Below are 20,590 nucleotides of genomic sequence, written 5' to 3' on the forward strand. Positions count from 1 at the left end.
TCAAAATCTTAACAAGATGATTGTAACATAAGTGAGTCCAATTTAACAGATATTTATTGAGTACCTACTAATGTCAGACACTGTTTTAAGTGTTAGGTGACTGGAGTGGCATAAAAAACTGCTGACTATCTTCTCACTCCACTCACAATCTGTTTGACTCGACAGACCAAGGCTTCCATATCTGTACCACTATGTATTTTCTTCTTCCATTAGCACATAAGCTATTTCAAGGAAGATTTTTGGATCTACAGTGCCTAGCATAGTGCCTATCACACATTTAATTCATAAAAGCTCTTCCTTCCTTCCTCCCTTCTTCCCTCCCTCTCTCCCTTTCTACCTTCCTTCTCTCATTTCCCTCCCTCCTTCTTTACCTCCTTTTCTTCCCTTTCTTCTTTCCTTACCTTCCTTCCTTCCCTCCTTCCTTCCTTCCTTCCTTCCTTCCTTCCTTCCTTCCTTCCTTCCTTCCTTCCTTTCTTCCTTCCTTCCTTCCTTCCTTTTTTCCTTCCTTCCTTCTTTCCTTCCTTCCTTCTTTCCTTCCATTTCTTCCTTCTTCCCTCTCTCCTTTCTTCCTTCCCTCCTTTCCTTCTTTTCATTCATAACTATGAAACCACTTCTACATTTTATGAAGTTTACATTTTTCTGGGAAGGTGTAACACATATCCTAAGTAATTTCAAGTGGCAAAGAATACAAAGGAGAAGTGAGGATGAGGAAGGGGGAGGAAGGAGATCAGGAGAGAATTCATGTAGAAGGTAGCACCTAAGCTGAGGCTTAAGTGGGACCAGGTTTTCTGCAAGGTGGAGCTGAAGAAGGTATGTATTCCAGGAGGTAGCCTCTGCAGACAAGCATATCAAGTTCAGGGGATCACTAGTAGGCCACTTTACCTGGAATATATAGTGCTGAAAAGGAAGAAATAGGAAATAAAGATGAAAAGGAAAGAAGCTGACTCCATCACATGCATTTATTCCAAGGAAATCCAAGCCAGAAAAATCCTGCATACACCAACATATTAGCAACAATTGTTGTAATAGCCAGAAGCAAAAGACTGAATAAATTGTGATATATGAATATAGTTGGTTATGATTGCACTATGAGAAATTATGTATGTAAGGAATTCATCAAAACTTACAAAGGGTTTTATGAACTGATGCAGAGTAAAGAAGGCAGAATGTTACAAATAACCACTAGGACAATGGGAATAAAACAATAGAAAAGCAATTGAAGTAAAATTAAAGACAGTGACCATTTTTGACTTGGAACACTTTATCACTTTGGGTGGAGAAATGGAGAGCTACAGATGCCAAATTCTACATATGTGGCTGCCATATTAGTAAATTTTGCTTAAGATCTTTTCTTTGTGACATATAACAAGGGTTACATGAGGGAAAAGGAGGGGAAAATTCTGGGACCCTTTAATAAATGAAAGGTTTTTTTAATGACAATGCCTAAAGCCAGAGGGTTGTTAATTTCTTTATATAAATTATATTGTTCTCTACTTTCTTTTTTGTCTTTTTTTTGGTTTTCCACTTTAAAAAGAAAAATGGGCCCCAATTTGTGGAAGGTTTCAGTGAGACTGAAGACTATTTTCTCTCAAAGACAATAATAAGACACTCAAGATTTCTGAATAATGGAAGTGGTCAGAGCTGATTCTTAAAAAATAGCAAGCATTCAGTAATATGGAATAGACAAAGTTTAAAGCATTCTAATATCCCACTATAATTTTCAATCTGTCTTAATGTCATTTTAGAATAAACTTAAAATTGAAAGTAGATTGATTCAGGAGAAGGGAGAAACTAGTAAAGAAATAAAGAATGATAATAGAGTTATTACATGCTTTTGGTAAAGCCTGATATGTTATATGTACATGAGCTATGAAGTTGGTGAAGACGTGTTTTACACGAGCCTACTTAATGGATGAGAGAGGGAGTAGGGGGAGGGAGAAAGGGGGAGAATCTGAAACTCAAAGTTTTAGAAACAAATGTTTAAAAAAATTGTTTTACATGTAACTGGGGGGGGGAATAAAATATTAAATTAGAAGTTGGCGATGATGAAGACCATTTGCCTAAAAGAAGAATGATGCTTTTAGTTTCATTTCAATATTAAAGAGGCAACACATAGTGGGAATTGCACTGACAGAAGACCTAGTTTCAAGTCCCAGTTCAGTTACTTAGTGACCTTACATGGCCTCAGACAAGTCAGAAGATCAGCGATTGAGAGCTGGGAAGAACATCAGAGATCATCTAGTTCATCCCCCTCATCTCACAGAGGAAGAACCTGAGACAAGCCTTAAAAAGGTCGAGTCATTTGGCCAAGTCACATTGTCAATGAACTTCAGCTGCTCATGTGTGGAATGAAGATGTCCCCCTCCTCCCCCACATCAGATCTGTCTCATGCTTCCCAATGTTGCTGTAAGGACAAGACAGAACATAGATCAAAGTTCTCTGAAAATTGCACAATGCTATACAAATGTAAAGAAGTTATATTGTTATAATTATTCAGGGAATCATAAAGACAGAGCCGAAAGGGTCCTTAGAAACCAAACTTTAGCCCTGGAAGGAACCTTAGAATACAGAATATTAGAGCTGGAAGACAAATCTTGAAACATAAAATGTAAATGTATATAATTCCAGGCCTGGATCTCACTCTGGCACTTAGATTTCAGAACTAAAAGGGAAGAGGGAGAGGGAAAACAAGCCATAACTTGCTTCAAATTATTTATGTTGATTTTCTTATGGTCCCCCAAAGTGACACTTAATAGATCTGTGGCAAATTACTTGATCGTCTGTGACTCAGTCTCCTCATCTGTAAAAATAAGGGCTCTACGATCCTTTCCAGCCCTAAATCTACAAGTGCTTATCTATTCATGGCACAAAACTTCTCTTCAGTTATTTTCATATCCACCCAATCCTCCATTGGGCCATATTTGCTGTATAACATGATGTTTCTTTTTTGAATAGCTAGGATTAGTAACGCATGAGCTAAAAACTAATGCATTGATCTCCCATGCTATTTAGAGAAGAAATGCCACATGCGACAAATTCTTCCACTAGGCTAAAGTTCTGTGATTATTCCCTGAGATCCTTTATTAAGTTATAAAGAAAATGTAAAATATCTAATGCAATTGGGGGAGGGGGAGCCAAATAGAATTAAATTTCCTGTTTTTTTTTTTTTTTTTTTTTTTTTTTTTTTTTTTTTTTTTTTTTTTTAAGCCTGGGCTCTGATGATTCACCACAAATCTCCATTTTTTTTACTTGATTTCAACATATTTACTGCTTTTCTGAAATCTGTGGCTACTCTGTTCATCTCCACAATGCTTTCTTGGAAAGAGTGCTTCTTGCTGAAGAGATGAGTCAAGAAAAGTTTTTAAAAATCAACCAGAGGCTAGTTTTATATTACTTAAAAGACACCTTTCTTAATTTTGCATGGGATCTCTCAACTTCTGGGAAAATCATAGAAAGTGATTCAATAAATAGGTAGAGAAAAAAAAAGACGACATTACTGCACTTGAGAGATGGCTTAGATGCTTCTCAAGGAGTACTGTTTGGGGCAGCTAGATGACAAAGTAGATAGAGCACTAGAAGGCCTGAGTTCAAATCCAGATTCAGACACTTACTATTTCCTAGCTGTATGACTCCTGGGCAAGTCACTTAACCCCAATTGCAGAAGAAGAAGAAGAAAAAGAAAGAAAGAAAGAAAGAAAGAAAGAAAGAAAGAAAGAAAGAAAGAAAGAAAGAAAGAAAGAAAGAAAGAAAGAAAGAAAAAAAGAAAGAAAGAAAGAAAAAAAAGAAAGAAAGAAAAAGAAGAAGAAGAATATTGGTTGTCTCAAATAGAAAATGTTATCAATATTATCAAACATAATAGTATTGAGAGAACACACCATCTGCACTCAATCTTTTCCCTAGGCCTGATAGTTTTCAATTAAATAAATGTTCACTATCAAGATTAAGATGAAAACTAGAAGACTAATACATGAATGGGCAAAATATCACTTTACAACTCACACCTAACTATATTGAGCTGCTTTTGGAGCCAATATTCGTTGGTACAGAATGGAAGCACAGAATGTTAGAACTGGAAGGAACTTAGAGAGAATCTAGTCCAGGGCTGGAAAAGTTATAACAGGGCTAGAAGTGAAAAGAGCTCCCCTCTCCTAACCTTTGATGTTGCATGTTATCTCACAGTTCTAAATGCCTCATATGTATCAAGTGGACACAAGATTGCTACTATTGACCATTCGGTCTCCTAGACTTCCTTCCTCCCAAACCATCAGCCAGTCTAGGAACTACATCAGATAAGCAGTCTGTAGTCTTTTAATTTTAAAGGCAGTTGGCGAACATAGCCACACTTGCCTCCTTTATTTCACTTTTCTCTTCATTATCACTATTTATTGAAAAGTAAATATTAGGGGCAGCTAGGGACACAGTTGGATAGCGCACCAGTCTTCTGAAGTCAGGAGGACCTGAGTTCAAATCTGATCTCAGACACTTAACACTTCCTAACTGTGTGACCCTGGGCAAGTCACTTAATCCCAATTGCCTCAGCAAAAAACAACAACAACAACAACAAAACCCAAAAAACAAAAAAGTAAGAGTAGATTTATCCTCAAGCATTCAGAGACAAAGGAAATACAGAACTCTACCTCTAAGTTTGATGGAGTAGCAAATTAGCACATGCCATTTAATTTTTAAAAGTTGGAAAGCAGATGCATATAACAAGAAGAGTAAAAAAAAGTCACTGGGAAATCTAACAGAGCAGATGAAGAATTTGAACCACAAAAAAAAAAAAAAAAACATTTTTAAGGAGTAACTTTAGGAGTAACTAGATGGCTCAGTGGATAGAACACTGGACTTGAAGGCAAGAGGATCTGAGTTCAAATGCGACCTAAAACACTTAACACTTCCTAGCTGTGTGACTGTGGTCAAGTCACTTAACCCCAATTGCCTCAAAAAAAAAAAAAAAAAGAGAATAAATTTAGTAGCACAGTATATTTCACCTGAAATATCTAACTAATCACCATCTCCATTTCCCAGTTCAGTGCAGACATCCCCACAGGGAGAGGTAGAAGGGACTTTCTTAGCATCATATAAACATAGATGTGACCTAGAGGTCATCTAATCTAACCTGCAAAAGAACTTGTGCAAGGTCATACTAATAGTAACCAGTGGACTTGGACACGCCCTCAAGAGGGTTGATTACAAGGAAAATCAAATGCATAAAGAACATTTTTTTTTTTTACTCATAATGCTCTATTAATAGCCTTTCCAAAGATGCTTGCTACTGAAATTGAGGTTATTCAAGTGATAAACCACAAAATAATTTTAATGCATGGCCTAGAAAGAACAAGTACAGAAACCTGAGAAGAAACGGATCAGAAATTATTTTGGTATCACCTGGGATCAAATGTAAGGTGACCAGAAGCTTTCAGAAACACCGTGACAAGGCAGTTGTGATACTCAGAGGTAAAGGGGCAGGGGGATCATGAAAATGCCAACTGTCCTTTTGTTTCATAAAGTTGAAAAAAGAAGGTTTTTTTTTTTTCCTGGAAATATGACGATGATTATTTTGCCTGCTGTGTTCATCTTTATTTTTACCTAAAGTCTCACCAAAGAGGTGGGTCTCTAAAGACTGAGGCACATTTGCAGACTTATCTTTAAGTTTATGCTGCAGCTGGAATGGTGCTCTCTTCCCAGGACTCCAGCATAGCCAGCACCTTTCACTTACACTGAATTCACTTTTGAAATACTTTTTTAAAAGAAAAAAAAATACCACTCTCTCATCAGGAATCTCAAAGCAAAGCATTCCTGCAGTCCAGAAGATTAATTTGCTTGACACCACAAACTTTAGAACAAACAAGGTTTGACATTTGACTCTCTTTCAAAATCTGAAATGCCCATGGGCAGCAAGACACCTCCATTTTCCTGTCTGTCAACCAGTAAGGAATCATCACACTTTATCATACAACACAGCAGATAAAACAGTCCAGGAAATGCTTCACATGGCAGGACGACCCCGGGCTTCATGGCTTTCTTAACTAAAGCTTCCCGAGGAAACCTGTAAATAGCCAATGTAAATAATTTCCTTGCAAATGCATTATTTTTAAACTCCAGGAGAAAAAATAATAAGAGGAAAAAAAAGAGAGATGATTTTCATTGCTAATTTTACAACCTGAATGTGTCTTTGACTGTCAGACTCTTGTGAATCCCTGTCAGTTTCCTACCACAGTATGGTATAAAAATCAGGAGCCAAAAGAATTGAGCATGGAAGCAGTGCAATTACAGAATGTGGGGGGAAATGCTGGGTAAATGTTGTTTCAATGTAGCTGATATTTCTCCTTTGGGGAAAAAACAACAACTAAAAAGTCCACTACCTAACACATTTATTTATAATTCAGTTCTCAAAGTAGTAACTCGGTAACTTGAGATTGACAACTCTTGCTACATTCTCAGAAGAGAAAGCCTATTGCTTTTTCATGTTGCAACTTCCTTTATGGTTGACAGCCTCAATCAACTAGAGGACAGCTTTAAGTTTCAGGCATCTCACATTCAATTCAGAACATTCAAGCCCAGAAGAAAGAGGAACTCACGGATTTCCATGACAAATTAGAAGGGAAAACAATAGAGCTAGATAGTAGCCATCTACATTTTATCCCTACTTCAATCTATAAATTACTCAAACAGTTGAGCTATATTCATCTCAAAAACCAGTTTTTGAAGAGAGAACATGTCCTCAGAGAGTAGGTAATAATTATCGTTTGTATCATAACTATAAATACAATAGCATTTATATAATGCCTTAAAATTTACAAAATAGTTTCCAAATATGATTTCATTTTGTTCTCACAACAACCTGGGAAAGTGCTATCATTATCTCTATTTTACAGTTTGAGAAACTGAGGCTGAGATTATATGAAGTTGCTTGTGGTCACACCACAATGTGTCTGAGTGTCTGAGCCTGAATTTGAGCCTCTAGATCCAACACTCCATCCACCAGGCCATTTAACTGCTTAGTGGGTTGCCAAACCCATGCCATAACATGGGTTATATAAAGCAGACTAAGGAACCATTCTATAACATTCTGTTGTTTGATCTCCAACTTTTTCATTTTCATCTGACACTTTTTAATTGAATTATTAATTCATCTTCTAATACTTAACTACCAGAATACTCACTATATTGGCTTTCTCACCTAACAAGCAGATGACCAATATGAGCCAATATTCTGATATCAACCTGTTGTGATCGAGCCAGTTCTCTTGCCAATTATCTGGATGATACACATGCTGAAAACAGCTTAGGATAGAGTTTTTTTTTTTAATTAGCAATAATTTTTAAAATATTTATATTGACAGAAAAATTAGCTCCATCTCCCCAAGAAAAGAAAGGGGAAAAGGAAAGTTAGTAAAGCCTATTCAACTAGTTTAAAATTTATTAAGTTAGTAAAGCAATAATTTCATTTTTCTACTAGGTGGTAAGTTCCTTGAGGACAGCAATATATTACATGGGTAACATAACTTAGGATAATATATCATGTAATATTAATCTGGCCAATACCTAGTGTTGTTTTGCATAGTGATTCAATAAAAACCCAATGAATGAAATTAATGGAAAGTATTTTTTTTAAATTACTTTAATTACTTAACTTAGTGATTTCCAATAAGTGAGATAAATGATATCTATTGCAAGGGGACCATAAATTCATAAACACCTTCCCCAGTGCTTAATTGACAAAAAACAGTTTAACTAAAATTTAACCAGTACTTTGAGATTTGCAAAGCTTATTGGGTATATTATCTCACCTGAACCCCAAGTTCAAATAATGATTTTACACTTTTTTTATGTGGGTACTATTATTTTTGGATTGTAATATTTTTGATTCCCATTTCACAGGTGTTATTATTTCCACTTAAGAGATGAGTAAATGAGAGGTTCAGTTGCCCATCATCACACAGCTAAGAAATGTCAAAATTCTGAGTAGAATCTTCCTGACTCTTGGTCTACCATTCTAACCCAATTTGACATCAAAAGAACAGGTCGGGTTAATGCAACTTTCATATGGTAGTTCTTTAAAGGGAATCTTGGCAACAAATGGTCTCATCTGACTTCTGGCTACATAGTTGCTGTAGGTACCCAAAACGATCTAATAAAGCTGTGAATTTCAAGTATCTTAGCCTTTTCCCTATGACATGTACTTGTGAAAAGAGATTTTCTGAACTTGTTATATTGAAATATCCAAACAATCTGAAGGTGGAACTGAAGCAAAGATTGACAGTTTTTTTGATTGAACCAGACTTCTAATCTTTAAAAAAGTAGCACAACAGCCCCAGCAGGCTCATTAAGTAATTCCATATAATAAATAAGCAAACATACCTTCTGTCAACTGAATAAATAATGTAGCAGAGGTAGCTTTGTATTAATATTTTCAAATATATGTAGTTGTTACAGTGAATAATAAAATATACCATCATAAGACCATCTATCTATAAACTGGAAAAGTGAATGTGCATTTATTAAGCACCTACTATTTGCTAGCAACTCTACTATATACTTTACATATATTGTCTAATTTGATGCTGATAACAACCACATAAGATGGGTGTTTGTATGCCCATTATACAGTGAGAAAACTGAGATAGAGATGAAGTGTCATGTCTTAGGTCATGCCTCTAAAATATGTTTTAGGCCCAGCAATCTATGCCTTGTTCTATATGTTCCACAGATCAGGAAACTGAAGTGCAGTGATGGGATGTCATGCAATTAAAAAGTGTGAGAGTCAGGAACTGCATACAAGTACCTTAACTTCTTTCCATTGTATGATGGAAATTCATAGCAGTCTTTTGGATATTATGTAATTTCTCAATCAATAGATGCTAATAGCACAACTATTATCATGTTCTGAATTTTTTTTGAATCAGAGAAAGGTTCTTTATTCTAGAAATGGTGAAAAATAACTGGTTTAATTCACTGTCTTAATACTTAAAATTTTAAAAACCTCAATTTTCTTCTAATTCCTTGGTTTCAAATGCAAAAAAAATTTACTTTTGCAATCAATCATATTTGAAATCTCAAAGTTAAAACCAAAATAAATTTAATTAAAAGAGAAAAATAGGTAAACTACATTAGATGTAAACCATATTAATCAATATTGTTTTAGATTATTTAAAATAACTAGACAGAAAAAGTTGGAATATTGCTATGGTGGAGGAAATGATGAATTGATGGATGGAACTGGATGGATGGATCTAGAAAAGTATGGAAAGACTTGGACTTACTATGAAAGATAATGTTATCTACCTTCAGAGAAACAGAAGATAAATAAGCATACTATGGTCCTTCATAGATGTATATGACTATATATGTGTGTATGTTTATAATTACAGATATTGATGCACATATGTATGTGTATATGTGTGTAAATGTACACACATGGATATACATATATAATCCAAACTTAATTGTAGCCTTCTTGAAGGGAGAGGGGAATGGAAGAAAGAGAATAAAGTAAAAAGTGTACAACAGAAAACAAAAGAAAACCTATAAGAAAGCAAAGCAAAGATGGGCAGCTCTGAACACAATGTATAGTGTTTATTATATAGACTTTCTTGAAATGGAAATTTATTGCTTTATATTTTGAATCCCCTCACGTTCTGCTGTGCATATGGCAATTTTTTTCTTTTACTGTTTTGTAGTTAACTTTAAATATATTCTAAAATCAAAATCAAGCTTTTCTCTGTACTCTCTTAACTGTCAAGTTAAAGGCCCACCTGCAAACTGGCCCATTTTTAACTCACGGCCTTCATTAACGCATCCTCCAAGGCAGCACCCAATACTCTCCTCCTTGAAACCAACAAGCTTTTCTTTTCATGCTCTTTGGGTTCCAGCCACCATCTCAGGTATGCAAGTACTTGCATTACAATCTGCTCCACAGTTCAGAGCAACAGTCTTAGGTGGCATGCTGAGGCTAGAGATTACGGAAACATCCATGCCCCTAGATGCACCCAGTTGCAGCCAAGGCTGCCAGGGAAGACAATAAAAACCGCTAGTTACTTAAAACTGCCAGGGTCGTCAAGACAACTAAATTTCTGTCACCTATCTAGATGGGGAAAAGGTGGCATCAGGGCAACGAGGCTAGATAAAAGGAAGCCAGTCGAAGGCAAAAGAACTACCGGACTTAGGGAAGAAAAAAGGATGCCCTAAAACCGGGTGAGCCAGTCTTCACCTTGACCTGTCATACACCATAGTTTGTGTGTGAAGATTTTTAAAACCTCTGATTAGAATAAAAGTAACAATAAAATTTATGGGTAGCTGGGCGGTGCAGTGGATAGTGCACTGGCTCTGACCTCCAATGGAGCCTCAAATACCTGATACTTACTCACTGTGAGACCCTAGGAAAGTCATTTAACCCCAATTACCTGGCTAGAAGTACAAATCAAACCTGGGGCAGTTAGATGGTGCAGTAGATAGAACACCCAAAGTTGGGAGGCTGTGATCTTAGACACTTAACATTTACTAGTGGTGTGAGCCTAGGCAAGTCACTTAACCCCAAGTAACTTGCCAAAGAAAACCCCAACAACAAGCAAACCCCCGAAACAAAACAAACTAAAAAACCCCACCTTAATACAAGTTGTATTCCTCATAATAATGCACTGAAACTGTTGGCTATGGCTATTTTCATCATCATCATTGTGAAATTTATACAGAGCTTTATGATTTGCAAAGCACTTTACATATATTGTCTTATTAAACCCTAACAACCCTATGAGATAAGTGTTATCACTATTCTCATTTTCCAGGTAAGGAAACCAAGAACTAAGAACCATAGAGGTAAAGTGATTTTCCCAGTTAGTATCTAGGCCAGGTTTCAACTTCAAGTCTTCCTGATTCCATTATTTTACACGAGGACTGAACAAAGGCAATGGAAGAAATTAAACCGAGAGAGGAGAAGATTTTGGGGGACAGGCAGGGAGGAAATAGAGGGGCTATCAGAGGGAGAGTATTGTCTTTAGTTATTGAGAAAATAATTAGGCTTGTTCTGCTTCTCCTCAAAAGGAAGAAATACAAATGATGGATGAACATTGCAGAGACAGATTATGGCTTAAGGTAAAAGAATTTTTCTAACAATTTAAGCTACACATCCCAGGGTACAATGGGCTTCCTTGCAAAGCAACAGGATCACCCTCGCCCAGAGTTTTTAAGCAAACACTGAAAAGACATTTGTCAAGGATGTCATAATGAGGATTCTTGTCTGTCTGGGTTGGACTTGATGAGGTTCCTTCAGACTTAAAGAATCGTTGTGATTCCAGGAGGATGACAGTGATACTGAATGGACTGAGGTTGTCCAGACTAGATCAATACTAAAGGATGATCTTCAAAAAAATATAAAGCTCACAGTGCCTTTCTCCAAAATGTTCAACATATTCCACGTGAGATAAGTCCAATACCCTCCTGAAAGCAGAAAAGGGCATCATTCCTATAGTCCCTATCCCCAGAGAGGAAAATTGAGGCACAAAGGGATTTGCTAAGGTCATTCAAAGAATCTTCAGATCTTGAAAGATAATTCAGCCTCAGTACGCTGGTGCTTCATTGACCCAGCATCTGTGGGGAATGAGGTGCTCCAGATAAGTGGATATTCCAGGCAACAAAAGCCTACCCTTTTAACCTGCAAAACTTTTTTAAACCTCTGTTGATGGGAATTTGTCTAAAACGTATTACTGGCCTTTCTTCCTTCTCCTTTTTTTTCATGACATTCATAATCTTGATCTTTACTATACAATTTAGCCCTTGATTACATACTGTCGTGTATTTTTCTCTATTTGTGTCTCATGTACAATTCACATCTCCCCAGCAAAACTGTGTATTTAATAAAATCACCGAATATTAAAATTGAAGTCTGAGTGCATCTACTCCATTTCCCATCTTTTTTACAGATGAAAACATTGAGTCTCAGAGAATCGCTACCATCCAAGATCAAGTAATTCAGCTTAGCCTGTGAACCAGGGCTTTTGACTAACAGTCCAAAATACTCCTGTGCAATCCTACTCTTTCAAATTCCTTAGCTACAAAAACCATGTCTCCATAGGATGTTATGCATGAAACTGGTATTCAATAAATAGTTGTTAATTAATGGACTGTCACATGGTGAGATGAGAAAAGTTCCGAATTTGAACTTAAAAGACATGGTTTCATTCCTGGCTCTGTCATTTACTAACTCTTACTGGTCTTTTAAAATAAAGTACAGTGAATATAATTAAACCTTGTTCTATGTAACTCAGGGTCATCATTAGGAACATAAATTATTGTGCTCTGCTTTAACATAACGATGCCTTTCCTAGCTACTGAGATATGTAGGCCTATTTGCTATTATATTAAATGGCCTTAAACTGCTGTACTTTGAGTTTCTGTGACTGTTTTATATTGTTTTTCCATCTTCATCCTTGTAACTATGACTTCACCGCTATTAGTATATATGCCTTTGGCCACCCCATCACTACTTCTAATTTTCCATGGGCCTGACAACCAGATAACCAAACCACATCTGTTAGAATTTGGAGTAAGAGAAGTGTGCCAAGTAAAAGGAGATAAGCTCCAAGGGAGGATTGAGGGCCTCTCCCATCAGAAAAGGAAGTTCTGGTGCAACAACTCTGGGGCTATCATTTAAGGAAGGCACCCAGGCTAGCCATTTATTCATTGCTCAAATGGCAGCACTCTTTTGGAATTTTTCATCATACACATTCATCTCTTTCCCCCACTTTTCTGCTTTCTATTCTTCTTCCCAGTAGATTGTAAACCCCGGGAGGGCAGGGAGTAGATATATTTTTAAATTTCCATCCTTTAGCACAGTGTTTGGACCATAGTAGACACTTAATAAGTGTTTATTGACTGGTTTTTTTTTTTTTTGGCTGCTGGGGCCTTGTTTTCATACTTCAGGTTCTTAAGTGAAATGAACTGTACAGTGTTCATTGGATGAACTAGAGTGGACTAGAGATCATACTGTCAATCAACACAATTCATTGGGTACAGGGAGAACTGTATTCAGATAGCACTGTCCTAGCTGCTAATGGGCTACAGTTCCTTTCTGTCTGAAGTCTTAGGATTTAGCTATTACAGAGATTCATCTCTGTATTTTAAGCAAACCTCTAAGGCAATTTTTTTTCTAAGCAAGATATGAAATAAGGAAGACTTTCTAATGTTAAAATAATTATAAACACTCCAGAACGCCCCTCTCCTTCGTTTTGAAAAAAAAAATCAGCACTAAAATAAAATGTTCTGGTTAAGGGATCAACAGTCTAAGCATCCCATTTGCCAATAGGCCAGTCTAGGACCCAAAGTAACACTGGTTAATCTACAGATTGATTTCTGCTCCTTCACCCATTCACTTGAAAGTACTGCCCTTCCATGTTGCATACAGCACATAGGATCTGTCCCCTTAAGCAATCAGAAGTAAATTTACCATGGCTACCACATCATTATCAGAAAAATTGTCTGCTAAGGTTGATAAATCGGTCGATTATCTGCTTCCTTGACTTTTATTTCTTCTTGTATAAATGTTTTCATCTCAACATCACCAATACCTGTTGCAGACTGTACTATTCATTCTCAAACAATTTAAATTTTCAGGAGATCCACAACAGATCCAAGCAGAACTTTAAAAGAAATATCAAAATGACAACTATTTTAAAAAATCCAAGTCTACTTATCCAAGCTGTAGTCTAGGAAACAGTAAGGGGCCTCTAGCTTCTGGCTGAAGTGAAAGCCCCCACATGCATACACTGACATCATGCACCATGTAATGAAACATGTTATAGTCAAAAATAAACTGCCTGCCAAAAAAAAAAGCACCACACACAGTAAGTCCTTTATTTACTAAAAATACATAAGGATGAGGAGAGGAAGTGGCCTTAGGGCAGCTGAGACTTAGCAAGAGAGCTTTTCTTGATTTTTGTTTAGGATTAAATGTTTAGGATTAAAATGAAATCTTAGCAGAAAGTACAGCTGGAATGGGCATCTTTTCTCCCTCACCAAGGACACTGATGATGTGTGCCTATTTGCTGGGTTCCTCAGGAAAAAAATAGAACTGTCAGACTTTTCAGGATAAAGCAGCTTCATGTTTAACTCCCATTATCCATGATAATGAGGGATAGGCATCTCCCTGAAAAATGAAAAGCCAAAGACAATACAAAAAACTCCTAACCTACTCACATACCAAATCTTAGACCAAAGTGGCTAACAAGTAGCCAAATTAACTCGCTCAAGGAGCATCTCTTTTTATTTTTATGATGTTCACCTCCTGGTAAAAACACACTAATGAGGAATAAAAGGCCTAAAGGCAGACTGCAAAATGAAGGTCCTGGGTAATTCACAGTGCCTCTCAAATTAGGAGCCTGACTGGTTTCCCACATTCTAGGGTCCTAGTAGGAAAATCCACTTCAATTAACCACAGAAGGAAGTTTATTGAGATTTCCATCTAGAAATTTGATGGGGTTGTCCTTCAAGAGTGAGCTCCAATGGTAAAGGTGTTCCATTCTTAACAATAATAAGGATGAGCTCCAATATGATAATTCCAATGAAAATAGGCTATGGTGGGTGCCCCAGTAGAAAGCTTCTTTTTGGATAACTAATTTCACAGATAATCCATGAAGAACTTTATTTAAAGAAGGTTGGGGGTGGGAGCGGGGAAGAACATTCATTAGACAACTTGCTCTCCTGCTACTTATAAATCCACTGACAAAATAAACAGGAGGAGAGACCCAGCCTCCAAAATACAACAGCTAGTCTCCTAGATTGTGACTGTTCTGCTTTCAATGTCTTCATTTAGCACTTTATTGTCCTAGGTAAGTTCTATCTTTATCCCACAGCATTTTGGGAGCATGTAAAATCCCTGAATTTTTATTTTTAATATAGCCATATTTTGTTGAACATAAAGATTTTTAAAATTAATTTATAAATCATCATAAGTTAATTAATTAATTGATTGATACTGAGTTTGGAATCAGAAAACCTGAGTCTCGATCCCAGCTTGGCCACATACTACCATCTATGTGACTTTAGGACAATCACTTACCCTTGATGGTGCCAGTTTCCTCATCAAAAAAAGGATGGCATTGGGACTGGAAGTATATAATCTTATGATAAATCTTGAAGATATTACTAGTGAGAAGTAAGAGATCATGAAAAGATCTTAGGAGTTGCAATCAGAAAGGGATTCAAATCCTGCTCTAAGATCCTGGCTCTTAGGGTTTCAATTTACCACTGTTAGGTAGGGATTCCTTCCCAGATCCTGAGTTGAACCTAGGCCATAGTGGTGGGAGCACTGAATCATAAGCACTAGACTACCAGAGACTGGGGATTTTTTGACTAGGTGAAAGGAGATTCTTTGCCTCACTTGCCATCTAGCCTTAATGTCTGAATGGGGGAGGCTTCAGTCAGACTGAGACCTGTTGAAGACCTTAGCTCAAAAAGGCCCAGATCTCCCATTGCCTCCAAAGCCATCTCCAGTCGTCCTGATCTGTATCTGGCCACTGGGCCCAGATGGCTCTGGAGGGGAAGGTGAGGCAGATGGTCTTGCCTAGCCCTCCCTCACAGAAATCCAGTTCATTTGCCTGTCATGGCACCATCTCCCTGAGGTCATGGTCCTCTTCGAGAATGAAGTACAAATACCAATAACAACAATAAATAGGGAGAGTGATACTTGCTGCCTCACAGTTTTAATATGAGAAAATCATGTGAACTTGTATATGATAATATCTACAAACCCATCTCTTATAGAAAGTTAAGGTTGAAGAGTAGAAAATGCAGAAGACCTAGAGTAGAGAGAAACCTGGGATCAACTCCCCAGTCCTGATAATTATTTACAGTGGGAACCAGAACAATTCAGCCATTTACTCTATACTATCTGTGTGGACAATGCAATTTCTCCTAGTCTCTCTTTCCTCACCTATAAAATGGGAATCATATGCTTATACTATTTGACCTCCAAAGTACTTGTGAGGAAAGGGCTTTTAAACCTTAAAATGCTATATAAATGTGAGTCCATAATTCATCTTATATTTTAGAAAAGCATTATGATCTTGGAGTAAGAAAGAATTGGGTTAAAATCCCGTCTCTGACTAGTTGACCATGCAAGTGTGGACAAGTCATTTAATCTCCAACCAGACCAGTAAAGTTCCAAGTTACTGACATGCTGCCCATCTGCAGAGCTTTCTAGACCAAGAGTCTCCCACACAAATGAAACCATAAATCAGGACTATCTGTTCCCTTCTGCGCCCCCACCAAAGAAATTCAAGTTGATCTGCAGAGCTTGACAATGGCAATGAATCCTGGTTTTAGAGTTTCCCATCTAAGTGATGCCCATTTCTGACACTTATTCTGTATCTGATCCTGAGCCAGTCACTTCCCCCTGAACATGATTTCTCTCTTCTATAGCATGCAGAGGGTGATGATTGCCAAGACAGATTATCTACCTGTCTACCTTCTTACACTTTTGTTAGGGATATCCTATAGAACAGAAGCAGCATTTTAAAATGCTAGCCACAGCAGCCCCAGCAACCATAGCTGAGTCACTTATGGGTCTCAGGCCTCCATTTCCTCATTTTTAAAAATAATGAGCTAAGATGAGCTTAGTGTAGGAACAAGATTAAGATGAACACTGAGAGGTTCCTTCTAACTCTAAACTGAGTGATCCAAAGTCAATCCAGAATTAGTATTTTTAAAAGAGATAAGAAAAGAGTTTTAAAAATCACTTTAACTTTAAAATACAAAGATCTAGATCTGGAACTGGAAAGGTTCTCAGAAGTTATCTAGAAACAAAAGTAGGAGCCTGTGATCGCATTTGAAGCAGCCTTGTGCTTAATTCTCTTTAGTGTCCACAAGGTGGTAAAGCAAGCTGAGTTCTCAGGCCCTAACGTGCACTCCATAAACATTTGCTGACTAGTTAGCAGGGAAGGTCAAGTTTAATTCCTATGTCTAATTGGCTTGGGTCTACTTTCCAACACTACAGGTATCCAACTTTCTAAGAAAATGCAATATACAGGGCTCCAAGTTTATGGATTGTTACAAACATGGGAATTCATTTGTTTTATGTGTCTAGAAACTTCAAATTTAAGGACTCTTCAGCCTAGAGCAGTTTTAAATGGCAGGCCCCAGCAGTGATGAATCTGAATGCTCAACTCTATTAAAGGTTATAACTATCTATATAAAAAGGGGAGGGAGCTCAGTTTTGATTACAATCTTCTAATCTTGAGACAGAGGAACTTGTATATGAGAAATTACAATTTAGGAAGGGCTGGAGAACAAGGGCAATGAATGACAAGAGATAAGGGCCTAGATTTCAAAACATTATAGCAAATCTATGAATGACCCAACTCAATCTCATCTAGCCCTTTAACTAATGTTCAGTCCTTAGCTTCCTCTTATTCACACACACATACACACAGAGTATATATGCACACATAGGTATACAAATGTACATATGTCTGTGTGTATGCACATGTGTACATATACCTGTGTATATGTGTATTATCTATATGTATAGACACACTTATTTACCTAATGAACTTGTGCTAATACTTATACAATCTATCTCACTGGGTCGGGAAGATGTTTTTAAGACCTTTTTTAAGCTCTACAGAAAATATGAGTTGTAATTACTCAACACCCAACCTCAAAGGGCATATGGTTGATTGGGATTAGCTGATCTACAAAGGTAACTCAGATATCTAGAAGTAAAAGGGTCCTCTGAAGCCAGCTAACTCTGATTCTCTGATTTTAGAGTTAAGGAAATTTGAGACAGAGGAAAATTGTGTGGACTGGGTCATACAGGTAACAAAAATCCATAAGGAAGATTTGAACTAAGGTCCTTGAATTCCACAGCTAGGACTCTTTCCACTGTACCATGCTTGAGCCTGATTCTGTATGCTCTTACTGGAAAGCAATATTTCTCAATGGAAAGTATAACTTTAAAAACTATAAGCCAGTCTATCATCAGTTTAGACAGCATAGGTCAGTGTTCCCAGACCCAATCACCCGTGGATAAGTAGAATATCAAGATTCTAGACATTGCAGGAACGGTAAAACTAGACTCTGAATTGCAGCAAAGATACAGTGTATTTGATATGTTGCCTAATGTTCAATGTTCAAATTTCCCTATTCTATCTTTCTACCCCAACAGATCCCATCAAGTCACCATACTTTTCCGGTTCTTCTTAAACTGTCTCTAGAATTTACTTTCCTTCCTCTTTACCCTAATTTCTAAAACTATGACTCTAATTCAAGTCCTCATAACCTTCTACTTGGGCTGATACTTAAACCTCAGATAAGTCCTCCCAAGTCTAACTTAGTTCATTTTACAAACAACAGGAAAGAAGGAAGGAAGGAACAAAGGAAGGAAGGGAGGGAGGAAGAGAGGAAGGGAGGAAGGAAGAAGAAGGGGAAGAATGGAAGGGAGGGAGAGAGGGAGGAAGGAAGAAAGGAAGTAGGGAAAGAAAGAAGGAAGCAGGAATGGAATGAAGGAAGGAAGGAAGGAAGGAAGGAAGGAAGGAAGGAAGGAAGGAAGGAAGGAAGGAAAGAAGGAAGGAAGAAGGGAAGAGAGGGAGCAAGAAAGGAAGGAAAGAAGGAAGGAAAGGAGAGAGACAGGAAGAGAAGAGGAGATGAAGGAAGAGAAAGGAAGAGAAGAGGAGAGAAAAGAAAAGAAAAGAAAGGAGGGAGAAAGAGGGGGAAGGAAATAATTAATTTAAAAAATCTTCCCAGAAGAGCCCTAAGGCCTTCTAGTATACTGCCTACCTGAATAGCCTTAAATGGAAAGATGTGGGAAGGTAGGAGGGAAGTGTCCCAGCAACACCTCAAGAAGGCCATTTCACTCTAGGATAGCTTAAACACTTTCTTTTTCCACTTTTCTTTTTATTACCAATTTAACCATCAATCACAAGCTCAAACATTTGAAAAATACAAAGAAAGAGAGGACTGTGCATGAACCAAGAAACTTGCTAAAGTAAGTTTTTTTTAAATACATATTAAATTTTAAAAGTTGGTAATAAAACTGTCCTGTTTGTCTTCTCTCCAAACATTTTTTTTTGTTTTCTTCTGTATACTTGAGACTTATTAATAATTTTCTTTCAGTTTGGAGAAATTCTCTATCACTATCCACTCCTTTACATCCTACACACACACACACACACACACACCCTGCCTTTACTTGCAACAAATAAGCCTAACAAACCGAAGAAAATCAACACAGCAGCTGGATCTGAAATTTGGATGTCTCATTTGCTCATGTAATATTATCTTCAATTCTATGAAAAAACCTACCAGCTCTGGTTGCTGATACCTATCAAATTTAAACCATAGACTTTTTCTGCAAAAGTTCTTTCCTTAATTCATCTTCCCCTCCCCAACCAAAAAAAAACACTCCTCTCTTATTTCCATCACTAACTCAACCTTTTCATTCAAGTCAAGCCAACTCTTTTATTTTCTTATTAAAATATATTTTGTTCATGACATTCCCTCAGCCTGGAATATCCTCACTCTTTTTTTTATATCATCTTATATCTATCAACTCTTTCAAGACCTTAAAGCTTATACTTTTTGTTTTCTTTTTGATCTGATTTTTCTTGTGCAGCATGATAAATGTGGAAATATGTATAGAAGCATTGCATATTTAACATATATTGGATTACTTGCTGGCTAGGGGAGAGAATGGGGGGAAAGGAGGGAGAAAAATTTGTAACACAAGGTTTTGCAAGGGTGAATGTTGAAAACTATCTTTGCATGTATCATGAAAATAAAAAGCTGTTATAAAAAAGACTTTAAAGTTTAAAGTTTTTTTTTCCTCTCTAAAAAGCCTTCCCCAAATACATTTTGGTTCATGCACACTCACACTCACCTTCCTCTCCTGAAACAAACAAATCCCTAAGTATCTGCTCAGCAAAAATGCTTACTGAATGAATGAATGCTAAACCAGGGTGGCAACATTAGTGTTACAGTAATGTGTCAGTTCTATAAATGAGAGATCTCCTGTTCATGTCTCTTTAACTTTTCACAATATAGATAGAAAAGAATATGTCAATCTTCCATTAAAAGAAAATGTTTTACCTTTCCATCCAAAAATTATTTATTAGATTTCTATTATGTACCAACCACTTCTTCCCTCTGATTCCCAGAATGTAGTAGATTCAAACACCAAAGTTTAGTTGGCATTTCTAATTCATGGAATCTCCCTTATCATATAAATGTCAGAAATCAGCTAACTCTATTTTGATTCTCCTTTTTTTCTTGAGGCCAGATCAGAACTGAAAAAAAATATTATTTGTTGTTTCTTTGTCACTAGAAAGGAGGAATTATGGTAGCATATTAAAAGGGAAGCTTATTTAAGCCTTGGTTCTGCCACAATTTGTTTCTTACCAAAGACAGCTGTTTTCTGTGGCCCAGAGAGGATTGCTCGGGGTTAACAAGCAGGGCCAAATGAGCAAGGATTAGAAAACTACTCATAATTCTAGGCCATTACAGAAAGGCAGTTCTCTCCACATGGAGTAGATGTTTCTGACCCCTGAATGTGTCATTGGACATGGACCCATTTTGTTACCCTTTGCCTAGTCTGATGTCA

General features: G+C 37.0%; 1 protein-coding gene across 3 annotated transcripts in view; it reads right to left on the reverse strand.

Annotated features, from left to right (window-relative positions):
* The window catches only part of ZNF827 (zinc finger protein 827), a 256,084-nt gene that overhangs the window by 224,026 nt on the left and 11,468 nt on the right, over window positions 1–20,590 (reverse strand). The gene's annotated exons all lie outside the window — the stretch shown is intronic.

This window comes from Sarcophilus harrisii, chromosome 6 (assembly GCF_902635505.1).
Source record: "Sarcophilus harrisii chromosome 6, mSarHar1.11, whole genome shotgun sequence".
Classification (NCBI taxonomy): domain Eukaryota; kingdom Metazoa; phylum Chordata; class Mammalia; order Dasyuromorphia; family Dasyuridae; genus Sarcophilus; species Sarcophilus harrisii.